Here is a 23,721-nt window from a genome sequence, read left to right as displayed (position 1 = left end):
TTTTCATACCTACCATTGTTCTCTGTTTGACTAATTTACTTGATCAAACCTTTTGGTCAATACTCAAGGCTCCTATATCGGTGTCGTATCTGAAGTGGAAAAAGTTTGGGACAATCCTAAAGCTCACACAATCATGATGGTATGTCCGCTAGGCTAACTACTCGCCATCTATCATTGTTATTAGCACTAAGTAAAATAACTAAATTATTTACATTTGGGCTATTTGTGTTTAAAATAGCAGTGTTTGGCCCTTAGTCCATTGGCACATTTTCAATTTAGCCTTTGGAGCCAAAACATTAGGCCACCCCTGGTTTAGACCAACTGGGCCATTCTTAGTGTACAATTTCACTCCTTCCATTAAAAAAAGCCTCTCTACTTGGAGCTCAAATGACCAGATCTCATTTCCTCGCTTTAACAGCCTACACAGACAGGAAGGAGTATGGTTGCCATTTAAGTCATATTTGTGTGCACACCTATCCTGGATTGGATCTGATCAGTGGCGTGCAGTCACTAGAGGCAGGGGAGGCGGGGCCTCACCTGCCATCATGGAAAGAAAAAGAATGTAAAAAGAAAAAAAAATTATTAAATTGTTATATGTATCCAGTGATTATACTAAAGTTATTTTCCATTTAACTTCACCAGTTTTAGATTATTTTTATTTTTATTTTCACATTTGCCGTTCAAATACTGAGAAAAGACGGTGCGGTGATCAGCAGCCAGTTGAGGCACGTCACTGATTTGTGCCTCAACATGGATTGTGCACAATGACTCGGCTAACTGCTGAGCTGCTGTGCAGTGAGACTGTATTGCTATATGAATTATATCAGCTAACTAAACTATGGCATAGTTTAGTTAGCTGAGGTATATAATGTACAGTGTATTTTGTCAAAAACTGTATGTGTGTAACATATTTCTTGTGCTGAGCATTCATAAATCTGCTGCAAAAGACGTACTGGTTGAGGCTCGCAGTAATCCGGCCTCCTGGTGGTAGAGGGCGGTAGTGATCCCAGAGATCATTCCTCGGCCGCAGAAGAAAAAAAAAAAAAAAGTTTGCAAGCGATTGTTTATTTCCTCTCGCCTGGACTTTTATTAAAAACATGGAGGATTACATATGTAAAATAAAACAGTTTTCTAAACTGGACTTTCAATCGAAGCAGGAGGTAATAATTAAAGGTAGACCAACGCCGGAGCTAAAAGGTTTGCTTTTGACTTCGGGACAGAAGACCCGTTCTTTTCAAACGGCGTGGTACACACGCAAAGGCTGGCTGTGTGGATGTCCAGCAAGAAAGCTAAGACCATAATAATGTTTTTTTTATTAAATGTGCTTTTTTGTGTGCTACAGTTGTGTAAAGAATGCTGGTATGAGCTTTTAAACATAACCCGTTAACTGCTGCCAATCACATGGTGAATAAGATACTATTTAGGGTTCATATGTTTGTAAATCTGACTGTGATGATGCAGTGCCTCACCAGACATTAACCTCACCGCACGCCACTGGATCTGATGTATGGATTATTAGTTGTAATTCCTGGTGTGAAACAATTCCTTTGACAGTTGCCTACCTGTAGTTTGAGTACCTGTTGTCTTTTACTGCCCCAAATTCCAAAACAAAACTGATGATTGAGTCCAGCTTTGAGTCCTGTTAAATTCTAGTTCTCTTAGTGACCTCCATGTGGCCAAAGACCTGTTTCCATTCCTTCAGACCGCATGCTCACATGCCATGGAAAGTTCATGTTTCTGAGCCACAAGTGTCATATGTCCCTCGCCAGATTAACAACATGCATGAACGTGACCACAAACTCACATTACACACGCATGTAGTGTGTGTAATACATTGTCTTTAGACGCTGTAATGAGATTTGCACATAACCTGTTCTGGGTTTGTGAAGTTGCGAAGCATTTCAGCAGAGCCATCAGCCAAGTCTTACGTGTAAAGCTATTCATCAACTTGTGAAGTCTGCAAGTGTCTTATCACTTCAGAGCGGTAAATGTGATGTGTCTGTTAAGTTCTGTGATTGACCTCTGCGGTGTGTGTATGTGCTGCGTCAGTATGTGCAAGCGCTGTCAGTGTGTGGAGCTGTGCCACGGGGGTTTAACCCCGCTGCATTGATCCCCGGGTTGCTCAGGGCTGCTGCCTAATTCTCCAATTTTCAGCTGTTAGAGATAGAATTGGAATAATAAACAGCTGAACCTCCCCCCTAGTAATCCTGCTGCCCCCCTCATCCCTCTGTTTTTGCACACACAAACACCCACGCACACACACACCAACGCACACACACAATCCTTCCTCAACTGCCCATTAGCCCTCTTCGGGGCAACTGCCGGGTAGAATTTCTGTGGCCTAATCTGGGCCAAAGCTCCTGCACTCTTTCCTCAGCTCTAATGAAATGATACTGGTCAACCTTAGGTGCCTGGAACTGATTATCACCACCAACACGTTCACACAGCATACACAGACGTATATAGCCCTCATACTCATCATCTCCTTCTTTCCCTAACACTGAACAAGATTTTGAGTGTATGGAAATAATGTGTGTTTTGAAAAACACAATTTGCTGCCCGCAGGCGTACAACATATGAGTTGGATGTTTAGTTTCCCTTAAGTAGTGTGCTGCTCCAGGTCAGTCTACATGGTCCTGGAAACAATTAGTCCTCTGAGGTCACATCAGGTCTGGTCAATTTCTAGAGGCTCCGAGCTCTCAGCTAAAAATACAGTGTCTACAAACTTTTAGCTAAGATGTAAACTTTCAAATGAACTAAAGAACAACACCAGGTTCCTAAATATGTTTTTAGAATTCTAATTGATACCATTATCTTGCCCTTACTTAATTACTTTTACCACCCCACTAGAGCATTATGTCCAATTGCACAATATAACAAGCTTCAATATGAGAGCTGCGTGTGTGAAAAATCATGCCATTACAAAGATAATAATGCCCAGTTTTTACCAAAAGTTTTTTTATGGCCTGATCTACTAGGATCCAAAAAAACAAGTGCTAAATACAGTGTGCAAACTATTAAATTGTGAGTACTATTAGTACACTTGTTGTGGATGATCTACTAAGAATGCATGTACAATTGATAACAAGTGCAAAAGTGTCACAGCCCTATTTAATCAAGGGTTTTGCGTGTAGACTGGCTGTATAATAAGTGCGAGCTAAACAACAGAACCTACTTTTAGAACACTGAAGGTGCGTTCTAGGAGGCACTGCGGTGCAAGAAAATACATACTGCTAAACTAGACTTCCATATAGGCTCTATGCCTATATGAAAAAACTAACACCTTGAAAAAACAAACCCCAGCAAACACCAAAACAAATCAATTGAATTTGTTTTAATCAGCCCTCTCACTCATCCAGCAGCTATAAAATTATAAAATAATCTTGCTGAATAGAAGTCGCATATTTTTCTTTCTGACAGTCAAAATATGTTGACACGCCTATGAATGGAATATTCTCTCCATCGACTGCATGATCGACTCATTTCCGACAACCATTTGTGTGTAACTGTGCCAGTTTGCACCTATCTGATAGCTCAGTTACAGCTCATTTTATTACCAAATATGTGTTATATGTGTTTTATGTTGCACGATTGCACCAAGAAAAATTCCTAGTTTGTGAACCCGTTCTCAAACAATGGCAATAAAACTACTCTGATCAGTGGCGTGCGGTGAGGTTCATGTCAGGTGAGGCACTGACTTCATCACAGTCAGATTTACAAACATATGAACCCTAGAGAGAATCTTATTCACCATTTGATTGGCAGCAGTTAACAGGTTATGTTTAAAAGCTCATACCAGCATTCTTCCCTGCTTGGCACTCAGCATCAAGGGTGGGAATTGGGGGTTAAATCACCAAAAATTATTCCCAACACGGCGCCGCTGCTGCCCACTGCTCCCCTCACCTCCCAGGGGGTGAACAAGGGGATGGGTCAAATGCAGAGGACAAATTTCACCACACCTAGTGTGTGTGTGACAATCATTGGTATACTTAACTTTAACTTTACACTTACAAACTGTAGCACACAAAAAAGCACATTTAATTAAAAAAAACATTATTATGGTCTTACCTTTACTTATAAGTGCGGGAGCAGTGGTGTTCATGTTGGAAGAGTTGTGAATGAATGAAATATGAAATCCGCGCTGCAGTCTGCAGGTGTACCTAATGTTGTGTCCCTGTTCACGGCTCCTCCGGTGCGCCGCGCGAGCATTGTTGTTTTTGCACTTTTTGGCTTCTTGTTAAGTGACTTTTTTTGGGTGGATTCGGTCCTGCACGTGGAGGGTTTGGGTGTGGCGCTCCCGTCGGGCAGTGCATTCTGCGGCGGAGGTGCTTGGCACCAGGAGGCGGGGTTATGAGATGAGCCTCCAGTTTTATGATCGCTCAGCACAAGAAATACGTTACACACATACAGTTGTTGACAAAATACACTGTACATTATATACCTCAGCTAACTAAACTATGGAAATGTATAATATAATTCATATAGCAATACAGTCTCACTGCACAGCAGGCCAGCAGTTAGCCGAGTCATTGCGCACAATCCATGTTGAGGCACAACGCAGTGACGTGCCTCAACTGGCTGCTGATCACCGCACCGTCTCTTCTCAGTATTTGAACGGCAAATTTGAAAATAAAAATAAAAATAATCTAAAACTGGTGAAGTTAAATGGAAAATAACTTTAGTATAATCACTGGATACATATAACAATTTAATTATTTTTTTTTCTTTTTACTTTTTTTTTTCTTTCCATGATGGCAGGTAAGGCCGTGCCTCCCCTGCCTCTTGTGACTGCACGCCACTGATTCTGATTCTGATTCTGATTCTGATTCTGATTCTGATTACCTCCTAGATGTGATAAGTATAGATGCAAAGCATGGGCCAAAAAAAAGTTTTAGTCTTGATTAATCACATTTCAAGTGCTAAAAGGTTATTTGCATTTTCTCCTCCCAGTATTGTGGGCATTCAATGAAGACGGACACGCTAAATAGATTGGGTTCTCTATTTTGTTCATTTAAGAGACGCAATTCTCTGTGCACTAGTTTAGCGCACACAAAACTAATCTACTATCAAGTTAACACATGTTTTAATACACACAAAACTTCAGTAGATCAGGCCCTTGGTGTGGTGCAAAACTGCACTGCATTATACTGAGAGCTGTTTCTAACATTTTGATGAACAGGTATCACAATGATTAAATAATCACAGTGATTAAATAATTATGATCTGTAATTGATTAATCTCTTTTTAATCTTACCTAAAATGTTGATAAAAGCTCTCAATTTGAGGTATTTTCCTTTTAAATGTATTATATTATTGTGGCAGATCAAAAGATCGATATGAGAAGTTCATATGCAAATACCAACAACGCCATTTTGCGGATTTTGAGCTGTGAGTACCACTAGATAGTTTACAACATTCTCGACCAAGAGGTCAAATCAAATTTCCCACAGAAGGAACTTTTTTTTTTGCATTTCACTGTTGAATATTACGTTTTTGCTTCAGAAAGCAACAAGCTCCCTGCAGTCTTTCTGGTACAAACAAATCCATCAGACCAATCAGTGCATTTGATAACGTCATCCAACATCAGCACTCATTGTCGCTCGCTTCGTGTCTGTTTTGCCGCTATTTTAACTAAATTAAAGCATCAGTAATGAGTAATTTTGATGAAATTAATGAGCATACTTTGAGACCTCCGATTTCGGGAGGTGTGTGTGTGGGGGGGCGTGGTTGGGGGTGTGGTTAAGAGGGGAGGAGTATATTTACGGCTAGAATTCACCAAGTCAAGTATTTCATATATATATATATATATATATATATATATATATATATATATATATGTATATATTTATATATATATATATATATATATATATATATATATATATATATATATATATATATATATATATATATATATACATATATATATATATATATACATCCTGAAAATATGCAAACAAAACTGTGTTTAGATAATTGATACTTCAAACTTGCATAAATACATCTTAAGGAATATAACATAACTTGGCTTCTGAGAGATTCAAAATCTAATGAATAAAATGCTAAAGTTGTTGATAAACAAACAATTATTTTAATAATTAAATATGGTCATTTTAAATGAATTATTATGATCATTTAAAATAAATTATTTCAAATATGTTTATTTTAATGTATAATTCTATGGCTGGATGTAATAAGGAGTCAGAAAAAATACAAATAAAAATACAATAGATTTTGATGTTTTTAACAAAATATAGTAAAAATGTATTTAGTTGTTTTTTTTTAATTAATAAATATATTTATTTTTACGTAAGATGAACATAATAATACTGTAACAAACAGTTCAGGGTGTCCCAAGTTACCGGAATGTGTTAGGTAAGGAGGAGGAGTTTTGTCCCTCCAGAGTTGCCGTAGGGCTGTGGCGTAGGGTGTGTGTGGTTGTGGAAGAAGGTGTGTGAAGTTTACATTAAAGAAGCGGTGGCTACCGAACCTGCTCTAATGTCTCCCGTTTATTATTTTCTTATATAAGTACACTGTATAGGCGAACCCAGGACACTCAGCTACAATACAATTTATCTCTAGTCTGGATGATTTAGTTCTTGTCCCCCTGTTGTCCTCCCGTCTCTTCCCCGAGGATGGCTCCATGAGCTGGGCAAACGCCTGGAGATGCCCTACGTCAACAACACGGTCGGTGGTCCATCGGTGTGCAGCTCGTACATCGCCGCCCTCTACTTCACCCTCAGCAGCCTGACCAGCGTTGGCTTTGGCAACGTGTGCGCCAACACGGACGCCGAGAAGATCTTATCCATCTGCACCATGCTCATCGGCCGTATACCGGACGCCTTGTATGGAATAACGTGATTGGGTAGGCAGGCTGTTTATATCGTGGGAAAGCGGACGTGAAAAAAGGCTGTCCTCACTCAGGCCCGCATGGAGCTGGAGGGGGTGTGGCCTCCAGCTACGGCTGAAAATCGGGAGATTTTCGGGAGAATATTTGTCCCGGGAGGTTTTCGGGAGAGACGCTGAATTTCGGGAGTCTCCCGCGAGCGCCCCCTAAAGGACCGCAAAACATATCTGTTCTTTTCCACCATTTCTGGAAATAATGACAATATCAAACAAACAGAATAACTCTGGAGCTAAAATCATAAAGAATTTTCTTAAGCGCAAAAAAATAACTAAAGTTCATTTGCACTTTAATTGTATTGGCAGTTTATTTAAGAAACATATATATATATATATATATATATATATATATATATATATATATATATATTATATATATATATATATATATATATATATATATATATATATATATATATATATAATTAAGTTAGTTAAAAAATATTTTAGAACTGTACTTTATGTACATGTATTTTTCATCAGTTTTATGAGTCACTTCTTTTGCAGTGTATTTGATTAGTACTTATTTTTGTAATCAGCCATGATAATAATCTTTGTGATTCACACATGATTTCATGTCATTTGACAAGGTTTATCCTGTTAAACAGTAAGTAGGTTAGGTAAAACATTTTTGAATATGTTTAAAATCAAGAGTAAGATGACTAATTTAGTGTTAATATTTGAGTGGGCCCCAGGCTCCTTTGTAGTGGAAAAGTTGGGGCCCGAGGTCCAAAAGTTTAAGAAACCCTTATGTACAGGATACGTGTGTAGTAGCCACTACTCTCTCCAATGACGAACGGAATCGTGTGTTTACTCTGCTGTTGTTGTCTTGTGATCCAGCTGTCAATGTAAACCCTGGACCCTCCTGTCCAGGGATCACCCAAAAAGGTGTTTGTTTGGATGAAAAGAATTCATTACAGTCATGGAAAAAGCATTCCTCTGTAAAAATTGATCTATGTTTGCTCATTTTTAGGGTCAAGTTGGGACCATATAGGATTAGTCTATTTTTTGCAAAGAAATGTTATGAGTTGTCTGGTTTGCTGCAGAATTTGTACAACATCATCACAATTCCATTTTTGTATTTAATGTGCAATTATCAAATTGAGACTACCATTTTGTTTGTTAGAAACATAAATGAATTTGTTGTTTTAAACATAGTTGAATAGATGCAGTCTTAACCATTTACTAAAACAAAACATCAGATCCATATAAAGTGCTGAAATTAATACATTAAAAACAGTAAAAACACAGTATTTAATGTTGAACTTGTTTTTCCTCTGCTTCAGTTATTATAAAATATATAAAACAGACCCATTAATCACAGTTCTGTAAGTTAGAAAATGTAATTGTTCATCATCACAAAATAAAGTGATGACATAACATCAAGTAGAGCTCGGCAATATGGAAAAAAATGGTAAAAATGGGTTATACTTGTATAGCACTTTTCTACCTTCAAGGTACTCAGAGCGCTTTGACACTATTTCCCCATTCACACACACATTCACACACTGATGGCGGGAGCTGCCATGCAAAGCACTAACCACGACCCATCAGGAGCAAGGGGGAAGTGTCTTGCTCAAGGACACAACAGACATGACTAGGTTGCTAGAAGCAGGGGATTGAACCAGGAACCCTCAGGTTGCTGGCACGGCCAATCTCCCAACTGCGCCACGCCGTCCCCAAAACAAGTTCAAATCAATATATTTATTTTTAGTGTAAGTCGATATTTAGATTCAGATTCAGATTAGTTTTCTTTGAACATGTGTAGTTTCAAAATGATGTCTCACATGTTTACATTTTCTTTACAACATGTCCAAAAAGGAGAAGGAAGAAGAAATGCTTATTTAATCCTACCCCTCTTCCACTTCATATCAATTACTTACACATACAGTATGTTTACTCCCCGTACTCTTTATGTACACATTTCAAATATTTAACACATTACAATTGGCGTAGTGTTTACAACAGTTTTCTTTATACCTAGGTAAGTCACTTATGGTGGAATATATATATCTTCTTTTTTTTTTACTCAAGTTCAAGACATTCACCAGTATTCTTCTTCTTTGTACTTTGTAAAGACTTGTAGTTTGAACAGTTTCTTAAAGTGGATCATGTTAGTACATTGTTTCACGCCATTCCATCATTTAATTCCACATACTGATATGCTAAAAGTCTTCAGTGTTGTGTGTACATACAAATGTTATAGGTTACATTTTTCTCTAAGATTATATTTATCTTCTTTCGTTTGTTGTACATTCTTGGGTAACAGGTTATAGTTTGCTTTGTACATAATTTTAGCTGTTTGCAAATTTACCGAATCATTGAATTTTAATATTCTTGATTAAATAAATAAAGGGTTTGTATGTCCTCTATATCCTGCATTGTGTATGATCCTAATTGACCCTATTTGTCACACGATTAGTGAATGTAATGTACTTTGGTAGTTATTTCCCCATATTTCTGCACAATAACTCAGATATGGTAACACTAGCGAGCAGTCGAGAATATGAAATAATATTTGGTCCCGAACATATGTTGTTTTATTCATTAAAACAATATGTATTGCTACTTTATGTTTTATATTTTTTATGCAAGATTTCCAGTTTATTCGATCATCTATTATTACATCTATTATTTGTTTAACTTTACTCTTTCAATGTCTACTCAGTCTACTTGTAGATGTTAAACTTTGTAAAATATTTCCCATGGACCAGAGGAAATGTTGGTTTTGATTGGCTTTCCTAACTGTCAATCTCAGCTGTCTCATACACGTATATTAATGTGCAACATTATATCATGTTTTAAACTTTATTTAACGACAGAACATTAAACTTATTTACTCACAAGTGATGGTCAAATCTAGTGACAAAGTGAGACCTGTTTTTCACCATGGCTAAATATTATCTGTGTGCTGAACAGCGGTTGGGTTGTTGCTCTCAGTCGATAGTGAGGTAACAATAACATTAGATTAAAAGCAAGATTAATGCAATTTAAAAAATACAGCGTATAGTGTAAATATGACTATAATTAATTAATCACAATGAACTGGATAATTTTACACCACTAATTACAACCACAATATTAAACATAATTTTGCAAAGTTGTTGTTCTGCTATATTATTGATATCCAGCTTTGAAGGGTTCATAATATGACTTTTTTCTACATTTAAAACACTTATTTGTGGTCTACATCAGTAGTCCCCAACCACCGGGCCGCGGCCCGGTACCGGTCCGTGGATCGATTAGTACCGGGCCGCAAAAGAAATTAAAAATTGTTTTTATTTTTATTTTAATTTTTTTATTTATTTATTTTTTTAATTAAATCAACATAAAAAACACAAGATACACTTACAATTAGTGCACCAACCCAAAAAATCTCCCTCCCCCATTTACACTCATTCACACTCATTCGCACAAAAGGGTTGTTTCTTTCTGTTATTAATATTTCTTGTTCCTACATTATATATATCAATATAGATCAATACAGTCAGCAGATACAGTCCGTAAGCACACTCAGATCCTTTTGTAATTTATTCCATGACCATAGAGCAGCAAATCTAAATGGCTTTAGTGTGTAACTTGTGTTGGCTCTAGGAACCAACACACCAAGGATGTCCTGTGACCACAAATTGTAGCGACTGGAGTCTCTACAGATAAAATAACAAAAATAAGGGGGAACCAGACCAGGAAGTGATTTATAAATAAAAATCATCCATCGAGAAAATCTGCAAACTGACATAGATGGACAATTTGCCTTTGCATACAAAGTGCAATGGTGGACAAGGTTGCCACAACCATTGATATACGGTATTCAGTTTTTTCAAATAAGTGTCGAGTGCATTCATAAAAACCAAGTCACCTTAATCTAGCAAAGGCATAAAAGTGGTCAGAATCAAGCGCTTCCTAACTTGTAGGGGGAAAGAGGATTTATTTCCAAAGAAAAAAAACTGTTTAAGTTTAAGGTTTTTTGGGGGGGGCAGCACGGTGGCAGAAGGGTTAGTGTGTCTGCCTCACAATACGAAGATACTGAGTAGTCGTGAGTTCAATCCCGGCCTCGGGATCTTTCTGTGTGGAGTTTGCATGTTCTCCCCGTGACTGCGTGGGTTCCCTCCGGGTACTCCGGCTTCCTCCAACCTCCAAAGACATGCACCTGGGGATAGGTTGATTGGCAACACTAAATTGGCCCTAGTGTGTGAATGTGAGTGTGAATGTTGTCTGTCTATCTGTGTTGGCCCTGCGGTGAGGTGGCGACTTGTCCAGGGTGTACCCCGCCTTCCGCCCGATCGTACCTGAGATAGGCTCCATCGCCCCCCGAGACCCCGAAGGGAATAAGCGGTAGAAAATGGATGGATGGATGGAATTTTAAGTTTAGCGACAAGTTTTTCTTTGTGACATTTAAAAGACAAGTTTTCATCAATAACAATCTCCAAGTAAATGTCGTGACCATTTCAAGTTCAACCTTATGAGCATATTTTTGAAATATTCAATTGCTGTCTTTTGACACTTGAATAAATAACATAGCGCCTTGCATGGCAGCTCCCGCCATCAGTGTGTGAATGTGTGTGTGAATGGGTGAATCTGGAAATACTGTCAAAGAGCTTTGAGTACCTTGAAGGTAGAAAAGCGCTATACAAGTATAACCCATTTATCATTTATTTATTATCATTTATATTTCTCTGCATTTCGTACTAGTTTTAGCTGAGTCAGCTGGGACTGAACAACACTAAAAGCAGACTGAAGGAGCTCAAAAGTTTGCGCTTCAGCAGGGGATGAACAGTATATGGCTGCGTCATCTGCTTAAAAACAAAACACATCATCCAACACAATATCACATTATTTACATAGATGGAAAACAACGGACCTAATATGGAACCCTGAGGTACATCCTTTAATACAGGGAGGAAATAAGAGGAGGACCCAACAAACTGGACACATTGGGTTCTATCGGACAGATAATTACAAAACGACTTTACAGCATGCTGAGATAGACCAATCCTGTGGAGTCAGTCTGCCAGAATGATATGGTCGACCGTAGGGCTGGGCGATATGGACGAAAATGTATATCTCGATATATTTTTACTTAAACTCGATATTCAATACACAGTATATGTTAGGAGTTGGTGATGTGGATCCCAAGGATGCAGAGACGAATTTGGGTTTACAATTGTTCTTCCTCTTTATTAGGCGGAAGCACAAGGTAGCAAAAAACAATGGCGATGGTGGAAAACACACAACACACCATGTAACAAACTACTGAGAAAAACACAAAACTAAAAGCGCTAGACAAGGCTAGGAAAAATATACTTCATGAGAGAAGTAATAAAACTAGGTACAAAAATAAAACGCTAGACAAGGCTAGGATAAATACGGGCCAACCTGAGGTGAAAGGTACACGAACTAGTGAGTCCTCTTGGCACGACCAACCGTTTGGAAGCAATGGCAAAGTTCCGGCGCTCACCGGTTGTCAGCAGCCTGGTTAAATAAGCTGTTTCTAATTACAGTCAGGTGTGTGCTGCTGCCTTGCGTCAGCTGCACTCCATACTGTGAACGAGAGAGAGAGTGAACATGGAGTGCAGACAACAGAAATAAGCAAGGACATTACAGATTACCACAGTATATCTCGATAGATTTTCCGGTAAAAGTATACATATAAAGATATTCATTTTTGAGCCAGATTCACTGACATTGAAGTGAATGACAACTGTACTGTAAACAGTCAGTGGCACTTTGATTAACCCAGTTAGTCAAGATGGGTATTAACAGCACAGAAAATAAACTGCTTACGTAGCACAGACTTACATAACATAAATAAAATAGAAAAATATTATTTCTACGTAAAATAAATAACATTGCTGTGCAAATAATACAAAATGTATTAAACTTAGATAAAAAATACATTTGCAGGCAGGCACTTTTTATTTCCCAGTCGACGATGTAGTGGACTGTCACACACATACGATTCTGGTCAGCGCCAAGTAAGTGACTTGACTTAATTGTGCGGCTATGATCTTCCTCACTTCGGCATACATTTTTGGCAGCATTTCTCGTGCGAAATATGCCCGGCTTGGCAACTCGAGCGCAGTTTTGATTTGGGCTAACATGGTAAACAACTCAAATTAATGTTTTATCCACACGCATACATTTGTCGAAATGTGGCCAAGTAGAAGCGTTGTGGGTTTCCTGGACGTCGTCTACATCGCTGAAAGAAAAATCTAAAGAAGAGAATTCCTTTGCCATCTTCCACTAGTTTTTTTAATATATAAATCGCCCACTTGAAATTTCCTCTTCTTTTCTTCGACTCTCTCGTCGTCATTTGAGATGTCTGTTGTGATTTCTCTTCCTGGTTCCATGACCCGCCCTATCTTGCCTCTGATTGGCCTGTCCCTAATGTTTTGCCCTAATCTAAACCAATCGTGACTCATCATAGTAAAGAACCAACCAATCATGGATGTTCTTATACGTGCAAGCACGTCTTGGAAGGAGGGAGGGAAGGGGTTTAGTAGCCCATGGAGTGTTGAGAGGGAGGGAGAGCGGGGGAGAATCAAGGAACACAACAAATAAGCGGTGTTTGGTCATTTTAACGTGAAATAAATTATATCGATAGTACGACATTTTCTTAATTCATATCTTGTTTAAAAATATATTGATACATCTTACAAACTCGATATATCGCCCACCCCTAGTCCACCGTATCAAATGCTTTTGAAAAGTCAATAAATGGAGCCGCGCAAAATTTTTTGCAATCCAAAGCTTCAATAATGTAATTTGATAGCAGCGGTAATGGTGCCATGTCTCTTTATAAAATCTGATTGATGTTGAGAAAGCAGACCATTAGAGTCTAAGAATTCTTTAAATTGTCCACTCACAAACTTTTCAAGAACTTTAGCTGGGAAGCATAACTTTGAGATGGGTCTATAGTTATTAACAGCAGTGGGATCTCATAAGCAACAGTAAGTTGCTAATATTTCCAAATTGCTCATACTGTACTGAATTACTGTTGCTACTACTTTTGTTGTACGCCATAGGCGAGCTTGCCCGCCAATTTAATAAGCAAGATACTTGTACAGTGCACTTTAATCAATGTCCTCGGCACACTGTTGATTGCACAATTTGACAATACATAAAAGAAGACAGTTATGTGAGCTATTTATACATTCTAGATCAGAGGTTCTTAACCTTGTTGGAGGTACCGAACCCCACCTGTTTCATATGCGCATTCACCGAACCCTTCTTTAGTGAAAAATAAAAAAAAAATTTTTTTTCAAATTCAAGACAAAGTTATATGTTTTTGGTAACACTTTAGTATGGGGAACATATTCTAAGTAACAAAGACTTAATTTAGAGTTATTTGGACACTAGGGGAACATATTCTAATTAATAAAGACTTAATTTAGAGTTATTTGGTTAGGGTCAGGGTTAGAGGGTTAGGGTTATAATAAGGCCATGCCGAATAAGGCATTAATAAGTACTTAATAATGACTAGTTAAGAGCCAATATGTTACTAATTTGCATGTTAATAAGCAACTAATTAATGGTGAATATGTTCCCCATACTAAAGTGTTACCATGTTTTTTTACTGGTGCACAAAATGAACCGTGCATGAACATCACCTTGTTCAAACAACAAAACCAACACAGGGCATAAACTCACAAAAAATTACACACCTGCAAACCAGTCAGCTGTTGCCGTATCCGTAATAAGCCGATGGGGAGAAGTTTGTATTTACACGATAAGTCGGGTGTGTTTTGACCTCCGCCAAACCCCTGAGGCCGACTCACCGAACCCCTAGGGTTCGATCGAACCCAGGTTAAGAACCACTGTTCTAGATGTATAACACTGGTTGCTGTATTTAAACGGGCTAGTGGCCGAGATGCCAATTGTGCACATTCATTGTAGTTATACACAATACAGAGTAAAACTAGTTTGTTTCTTCATGTGATCATTTTAGTCATATATTATTCAACTTTTGAAAACAATGCTTAATATCAACTTAAAGAATAACACAAAATAAAGTTAGTGTGAAATGTATTTAATGAAATATTCATTGAGTTCTGAATTTAGTTTCTGTGATGCTCTGCATTAAAAAATAGCTAATAAAAAGGATTTCAACACAACTTCAAATATAAGTTCTACTTGATATTCTGTATTTTAGTCGACAAAATGTACTGTGTTTTTAGTAGACTAAAATGTTGAGGAATTTAGACGACTAAAACTAAATTAATTTTGATGACTATAACTAAAATAAATGTTTGCCCAAAGACTATGACTAAAACTAAATTAAAAACTGCTGTCAAAATGAACACTGTAGAAAACCTGTTATGAATTAAACAGCATGGAAATGAGTTTCATATTCATTCAAGGGAGGCATTAAGTGTGTAAATGTATGTACACCTGAAGGTGTGAAGGAGAGCCATCCTTCTGTACTGTTAGGCTCTCTCTTTTTCACACATGTGCATATTTCCTTGTAGCATCCTTTGTGCTTGTGCTGCATGCAGATTTTCATGTAATCGAATTAAATCTAGGGCTGAATCATCAGTTTGTCTTAATGAAAGCAGCTGACACGCTAACACAGTTCATCACTGGGTGAACAACCTGCTGAATAGAAATGTTGAGCTGACATGGCCCATGGTATGAGGTCAAACACTAGTGTGTTGACCTGTACCCTGCCTATTCACAAGTCATTTTAAGCCTGCCATGGCTCTTTTGTCTGCGTCTCATATCTCTCCATTAGCCTCCAATCATGAGGCCGCCTAACCCTACTGCCTAGACTTGACAGTGGACCTCAGTACTGGATTGGATGTCCTCTGGAAGTGAGAACAAGTGTGCATATATAAAAGAGGGTAAGGTAGAGGGCAGGGTCTTGTGGACTGACGCCTGTCAAACTCACTCATGTGACATTGAGGCTAGTGTATACAGCCATACCTGTCTGGCTCTGTCTTCTTCATGTTTAGTCTTTCTGTCTCATTTTCCTCAATTTTGGTTCCTAATGTGTCCTGAGGCCTCTAAAGTCTTTGTGCTTCAGTAGTGCTGGGCTCAGCATGCTGCCCGTGTCTGCACAGTGCTGCCTCAGCACGAATAAGGTAATAGTGATAGGGTTCCAGAGTTGTCTGCTTTCAACATCCCAGATCAACCATCCCCTCACCCTACCCCGCCATAGAGACATCATTAGCAAATGCATTGAGGCTTCCAAATTAAGAAAAGGTTTTGAGTCTAACTGTGGTTGTGAACTGTGAACTTTGGTAGTCTGTCTGTAAAGTTTCCTAAGCACAAATCAATTGCAGTGTTTCTTCCACTGGGTTTATTAGCTGACATTGCCACTTGATTCATGTCACTGACCATGAGGGGCATCTTTGAAATAGTTCGCATATCTGTTACAAGAGACAACTTTCCGAGACCATTCGTTAAAAGTAAAGTTCCACTTTGCAATGTAGCTCTTAGATTGTTATCAACATTGAATGAGACCAAGGAACCGTCAACCCCCGAAAATTTCAGAAATTGACGCATACCTGTATTAATCAAGACAATAAAGATGATTCAAGCTAATCAAAGTGATAACAATACTGTTTATTACACGTGATCAGATTTCTGGTACCCCAAGCCTCTTTCAGCAACATCTAAGAATTTAATTTGTAGTATTGGAGAAACAATTATAATTGTATTATATTGACAAGCAAGCTTTGATGTTGCTTGAAGGAAGTGTGGACTGTTTTTGTACACAAATATTTGCATTGTGACTGTGGGATAACTTCACATACTTTGAGTGTAGTACTGGTTGTTTGTAATAGGAGTAGATGACTGGGCCATGTGGTCCTCGCTTAAAACAGATTGACAGCTGTATGGGACCTAAAAGTAGATGGAACTGGAACAGCACCTGACCAAGAAACGGAAAGAGTGTTGAATTACAAATGAATACATTGATAATGAATAACTTCAACTGGGGATAAGCAACATGGCCTAAAATCTATATCACAATATATATTGCAGCCTCCTACAATAACAAAATATATCACCATATATTATTTGGTATATAAATGATAATAGAACCATTTCAAAATGGGTTATAAACATAACATATTACGTAATTTCCAGTTGTATTATTTTCTCAAAACTATTATTAATCTACCGGTACATTTTAATTTACTGCTAATATCTGGTTGCTATCTGTTGTGACTAGTGACGTGCAGTCAGAGGAGGCAGGTGAGGCGGGGCCTCACGTGCCATCATGGAAAGAAAAAAAATGTAAAAAGAAAAAAAAACAATTAAATTGTTATATGTATACAGTGATTATACTATAAAGTTATTTTCCATTTAACTTCACCAGTTTAAATTATTTTTATTCAAAAGCGGTAAATTTTCACATTTGCCGTTCAAATACTGAGAAGAGACTTGCGGTGAGTCACCGGCCAGTTGAGGCACGTCACTGAGTTGAGCCTCACCATGGATTGCACAATGACTCGGCTAACTGCTGGCCTGCTGTGCAGTGAGACCGTATTGCTATATGAATTATATTATACATTTCCATAGTTTAGTTAGCTGAGGTATATAATGTACAGTGTATTTTGTCAACAACTGTATGTGTGTAACGTATTTCTTGTGCTGAGCAATCATAAAACTGCTGCGAAGACGCACTGTGTGAGGCTCGCAGTAATCCCGCCTCCTGGTGGTAGAGGGCGGTAGTGATCCCAGAGATCATTCTTCCGACTACTCGGCTGCAGAAGAAGTGGCAACAAGCAGCAACAGTTAGCAGCGATCGTTTATTTTTTTCTCTTGCCTGGACTTTTAACATGGAGGATTACATAGCTAAAATAAAACAGTTTTCTAAACTGGACTTTTAATCGAAGCAGGAGGTAATACTTAAAGGAAGATCTCCATCGAGACAGAGAGACTTTTAAAACTGAAGAAAGATAAGGAAGACTTCTATAAACAATTTATCGATGCCTTTGTTCAAAAGGAACTGCGCATGGACTTCATTTATAAGTAAAGGTAAGACCATAATAAAGTTTTTTAATTAAATGTGCTTTTTTTGTGTGCTACAGTTTGTATGTGTAAAGTTAAAGTTAAGTTAAAGTACCAATGATTGTCACACACACTAAGTGTGGTGAAATTTGTCCTCTGCATTCGACCCATCCCCTTGATCACCCCCTGGGAGGTGAGGGGAGCAGTGGGCTTAACCCCCAATTCCAACCCTTGATGCTGAGTGCCAAGCAGGGAAGAATGCTGGTATGAGCTTTTAAACATAACCCGTTAACTGCTGCCAATCGAATGGTGAATAAGATACTCTTTAGGGTTCCTATGTTTGTAAATCTGACTGTGATGAAGTCAGTGCCTCACCAGCCATGAACCTCACCACACGTCACTGGTTGTGACATGGTTCTATCTACACTTATATTAAAATGTAATAAGCACTATTCTTTGCTCTTAAATTTTTTTTGGAATAAATATGATTAAAACATTTTAGCATTATATTTGTGTTCAATTACAGTAAGTGTGTTTATTCCTTTCCTGCCACTTCAGTTTACACACATTTTTAAGTCTTTTTTTTTGGGGGGGTGGGGCATATACCGCAATAATATCGTACCGTGGCCTTAATACCATGATAATATTGTACAGTGACATTTGATACCATTACATTCCTAGTTACTGCTAGTTAATAAAGAGAATGAATGTGCTACCATGGCTGTCATATCTTCTGGTCCACAAAGAGGGTATTTGGATTGTGAGCTAAAACTTGTCACTTCAATTATTGATTTGTTCCCTCGTAGATAGTAGTAATGTGAATGTGTGTGTGTGTTTGTAGTCTGCTGTGTGATGTTGCCTCTTTCTTTTTGGTATCAAGTTAATTTTCGTGTTTAGTTCTGGTTGTTGCCTTCGTTAGTCCAAATTATATTTCCTTCATTGAACTTACTGTGCTTCTGACGCTGACATAGTTACATACAACCACATCAAAAGTAGCATGGTACGTTACATCAGAACACTGATCATCATACATACCAGTAAATAATTCCACCACAGTCTTATTCGCCTCTTTAAGAGTTGTATTTCCCGCACTCGGCTAAGTTTGTTGTGCTGTTGCTTTTTTCAAACACTTTGCCGTGTGCAGTCATTTGTTCCACGCCAGCTGCCGAAAAAAACAAAGTACTGTCAACATTTTTCCTTTTCTGTGGAACATCTCGCTCGCGTTAGCCTTAGCATTAGCCACGTTATGCTAGGTGTGCCGCTAAGAAGTAAGGGGAATGCGCAAGCTACGGAAGCTCCTGGGGGAAAAAAGTATGTCGGAGCAAAAAAAAAGATTTTATATTTTTTAATTTGTCTGCAACAAAAAACTTGAATAATTGGATACATCAATCAATCAATCAATCAATGTTTATTTATATAGCCCTAAATCACAAGTGTCTCAAAGGGCTGCACAAGCCACAACGACATCCTCGGTACAAAGCCCACATAAGGGCAAGGAAAACTCACCCCAGTGGGAAGTCGATGTGAATGACTATGAGAAACCTTGGAGAGGACCGCATATGTGGGTAACCCTCTCCCCCCTCTAGGGGAGACCGAAAGCAATGGATGTCGAGTGGGTCTGACATAGTATTGTGAAAGTCCAGTCCATAGTGGATCTAACGTAATAGTGAGAGTCCAGTCCATAGTGGGGCCAGCAGGAAACCATCCCGAGCGGAGACGGGTCAGCAGCGCAGAGATGTCCCCAACCGATGCACAGGCGAGCAGTCCACCCCGGGTCCCGACTCTGGACAGCCAGCACTTCATCCATGGCCACCGGACCTGTGTGTCCCTCCCTCCTCCACAAGAGAGAGGGGGGCAGAGGAGAAAAGAAAAGAAACGGCAGATCAACTGGTCTAAAAAGGGGGTCTATTTAAAGGCTAAAGTATACAAATGAGTTTTAAGATGGGACTTAAATGCTTCTACTGAGGTAGCATCTCTAACTGTTACCATGAGGGCATTCCATTGTACTGGAGCCCGAATAGAAAACGCTCTATAGCCCGCTGACTTTTTTGGGGCTCTGGGAATCACTAATAAGCCGGAGTTCTTTGAACGCCGATTTCTTGCCGGGACATATGGTACAATACAATCGCCAAGATAGGCTGGAGCTAGACCGTGTAGTATTTTATACGTAAGTAGTAAAACCTTAAAGTCACATCTTAAGTGCACATATATTGCCCAAGCCTAATTCCAAGATGACCATGCTAGGATTTTTCGGGATTAAAATAGAAAAGAGTGGTTCTGGGAGCATGAGACATGATTTTTACACATGGATTGGCCGCCACAGAGGCTAGACCTAAGCCTTGATGTGAATCTCTGAGATGTAGTAGAGAAGGCTTTGGTGTATGAATGTGAATGAATGTTTGGTGGTGGTTGATGAGGCCTGTGGTGGCAACTGGCAGCCACATTTCCACCAGTCTACCCGCAGCTGTGGCTACAAATGTAGCTTACCACCATCAACATGTGCGCCTTATAACCCGGTGCGACTAATGTACGGAATAATTCTGGTTGTGCTTACCTACTTCGAAGCTATTTTATTTGGTACATGGTGTAAGGATAAGTGTGACCAGTGGATAGCAGTCACACATAAGAGATACGTGTAGACTTTAAGATGACGCCAGTAAACAACACCAAAACTTTAAATGTTCCATTGAGAATATAGAACATTACACACAGCGCTCAAAAATCTATCAAAATGTTTTAGTATGGCTTTGGTAAGCTATTAAGCCGCACCACTGGATGGATTGTTGGAGCATTACGGCTACCATACTCAGACGTACTGTGCTTCGACATACGAGTATTATTATGATGTGTGTATAAGGACTGCAAAATGACACCTATTAGCAGACATATTATCTGGCGTTTTGTTTTGCAATATTATGTAAAACCAACTTTTCTTACCTTTTGGTACCTGCTGATGTGTATTTGGGATCTGCATAAGTCCTGAAAAAATCCGCCATTGTAGTCCGTGCCGACGCCGTAGTCGATGAGGTTTTGCTTTTTCTCTATCTTCTTGTTATGGGGCATTCATCCTCCGCTGTTGCCATTTCTAACGTGTCAGCAGACTCGCTATGAAAACGCTAAAAACTACTGGTGTAGTGGGTTGTCATAATTTACCCACGGAACCCTTAGTTATTATAGAGTTCCGGTCAGACGGTTTTTCACGGGACACATTTCCGGCGTTGTTGTTGCACTAGTGAGCCACGGATGAAGAGATGCTGATCCATTATTGATTTAAGTAAAGTCCTAATGTCATTAAAAAACGTAGCTCCATCTTTTGACACTAATTTGACCCCCGTCCTTGCACGCTACACGGTTACAACAAAGATGTCGGGGAGAAGACGCTGTCGAAGGTGAGCCACGTAAAAAAGACCGCCCACAAAAAGGCGCACCCTGAAGCAAATGTCAGAAAGTGACTTGAAGATGGTCTGTAAAACATAATCTATGAAACGTTTTGACCAAATAACCACCATTTCATGTTTTGTAGACCACAAGGAACTGTTTTAAATTTAGAAAAAAATCATAATAAGGCGACTTGTCCAGGGTGTACCTCGCCTTCCGCCCGAATGCAGCTGAGATAGGCTCCAGCACCCCCCGTGACCCTGAAAGGGATAAGCGGTAGAAAATGGATGGATGGACCCCTTTAATGCGCCTTATAATCTGGTGCGGCTTTTGTATGAAAATAGGCTCATCAGCAGTGTGCCCTATGGTCTGGAAAATACGGTAAGCAAATGCAATCATAAAGGCAATCATAAATGAAGCTTTCAGCACATACACAATGTTGACATCTATAGTTATATTCTGATAAAGACGGGGGGAAACACGTTACTCGTAAATGGCGCGTGCAAGAGCAGCAAATATCAGACGACGCAAAGTTAAATCGTGAAATGCAACCTTACCTGAGCAAAAACGAAGCATATTTAACCGAGAAAGTCTTGATACCAATTTCCTTGACCAGGCCACACACAAAGAAGTTGTAGACCTCCATGATTTTCCAAGTTTCCATCTGTTTTGTCAAGTCTGAGCACAATAATAGTTCGATATGTCTGAGAACGCGACCGACGTATAATCCTTGATATCACCCGACAAATCTTTTTTTGATAAAGTATAGGGATTTATTCCATTGTGTAGTTAGATTTTTTGCTTGTATCTGCTTTTTGCAGGAAGATTTAAACCATCTTGCTGCAGCTTGTGGAAACAATGCCACAGCGAGTGTGTGCTGTAATCGAGCTAAAGGTGAATAGAATATTCGAGTGTGTGACCTTTTTTGGCCATGCAGGCAAAGTATTTATGAAAGTACAACATGTGTTTTGTTAGAAATTGGGATTACTGGAACAATGTTTTGTTGTGACTCTTTTTTGATCGCTTCCAAGTAATGGTCATCGTCTGTAAGCCACAGAAAAAAATATGAGATTGTGTCTTGCCATGTTTCTAACCATTCTGGTACTGGCTATTTTCCTCATTCTTCTTTTCTCTTCACTTGTGTCAAAGATCCTTCAGTGCACCACAGAGCAGATTGGTCATTCCCCTATCCGCCATGCTGCCCTCCCCTACTTCCCTCTCTCCTTCTCTCTCTCTCTCTCTCTCTGGTTAAATACTTTTAAAATAAAGAGGGAAGAGGGGGATGGGAGATCCATGGGGGAGGGGAGTGTTCACTCTCTTGTCACTGGCCAGAGATGGAGAGAGAGAGCGAGAGAGAGAGAGAGAGAAAGGGAGGGAGGCAGAATGAGTGTGGAGTTGTGTCCCATATGTGGAAAAAAAGCAAAGCAGTGCATGCACACACACTGGTCTGGTCTGCTCTGCTGGCAGGATTAACATAGTGCTTTCACGTCTAATGGAGGACATGCAGGCATGAATAGGTAAGGCTGCATGTCTTCTTGAGCTCTCTGTGCTGATATCTGCTGTCATCACTGTTTGACTTTCTTGCACTGGCTGGTGTCAAGAAGGAAGCAGTCAGGAGCTGACGTTTTTACACTTCTCTTTCCAATCTATTCCTGACCTGTGCCGGCAACGCTCTGTTTTTAGATGTAAGCTGCTGTGGTTCGGTGGACATAGTTTAGTAAATTGTTGTGATCGGACTGATTACCGGTAATAAAAGTTGGCTGTCAGAGCAAAGGGAGCGATAGTTGGATGTGTTCAGGGGCCGCCGTATGGTCATTGCATAATTTCACCTCCATGTAAATGACACATGAGTGAATGGACTCTGGACAATTGGCTTCTTGCACCTGTTTGTTTATGCCTAGAGTAGTATCATGCAATAATCTTACTCAAAATTGATACTTTCTGTAGGAATTGTTTGACCTGTGCCATTTAATATTTATTTTTGCAAAGACTTAAGATTTTCTTTGATTTAGAAATATCGGGTAGAGAAAAAACAATATTTGAATTTACATTACTTTTGTCTTTGTTATTTAAATAATTCAGTTTGTAAATCTTCACTCACAGTTGTGTCTCAAGTCAGGATAAAAAAAATGTAACAGCCAGATTAAAAACTTAAATCTGAATTTGACATTTCATGACTTTAAATAGAGCTTCATTTTTGTTTCATTTAAAAAAATAATTTGTGTATATACACAATCAATCTTCAGTCAGAAACTGTGTAACATTGTGGTTCAAGTTAGTATTTTGCATTGCAGCTCCAAAATTGTTTGGTGTCTAAAGAATGCAGTCTTTGAGGGCCCGGTGCACAGAGCTGTGGTATGTATGAGTCTTTTTGTGAGGAAGATTTAGAAAGCCTTCTTTGGAGGGTGGACGAGGCTTCACAATCAGCTTAATGCCTGACTACAATGAATACCCTTGTGTGCATCAGTTTGTATACTGCATAGA

General features: G+C 39.0%; 1 protein-coding gene across 4 annotated transcripts in view; it reads left to right on the top strand.

Moving 5' to 3' along the window:
• fignl2 (fidgetin like 2) overlaps positions 1 to 23,721 on the top strand; it is a 134,181-nt gene that overhangs the window by 90,650 nt on the left and 19,810 nt on the right. Inside the window, exon 1 of one of the 4 annotated variants that reach the window (XM_062052876.1) lies at positions 22,655 to 22,754. The exons of 2 other annotated variants lie outside the window; for them this stretch is intronic. The gene's annotated coding sequence lies outside the window, so the exon portion shown is untranslated. Of the gene's footprint in view, positions 1 to 22,654; positions 22,755 to 23,721 lie in introns of those variants that run through there. One more of the 4 variants, XM_062052877.1, reaches the window with a different exon arrangement.

Source organism: Entelurus aequoreus, linkage group LG07, assembly GCF_033978785.1.
Source record: "Entelurus aequoreus isolate RoL-2023_Sb linkage group LG07, RoL_Eaeq_v1.1, whole genome shotgun sequence".
NCBI lineage: Eukaryota > Metazoa > Chordata > Actinopteri > Syngnathiformes > Syngnathidae > Entelurus > Entelurus aequoreus.
This window is presented reverse-complemented; position numbering and strand designations above follow the sequence as displayed.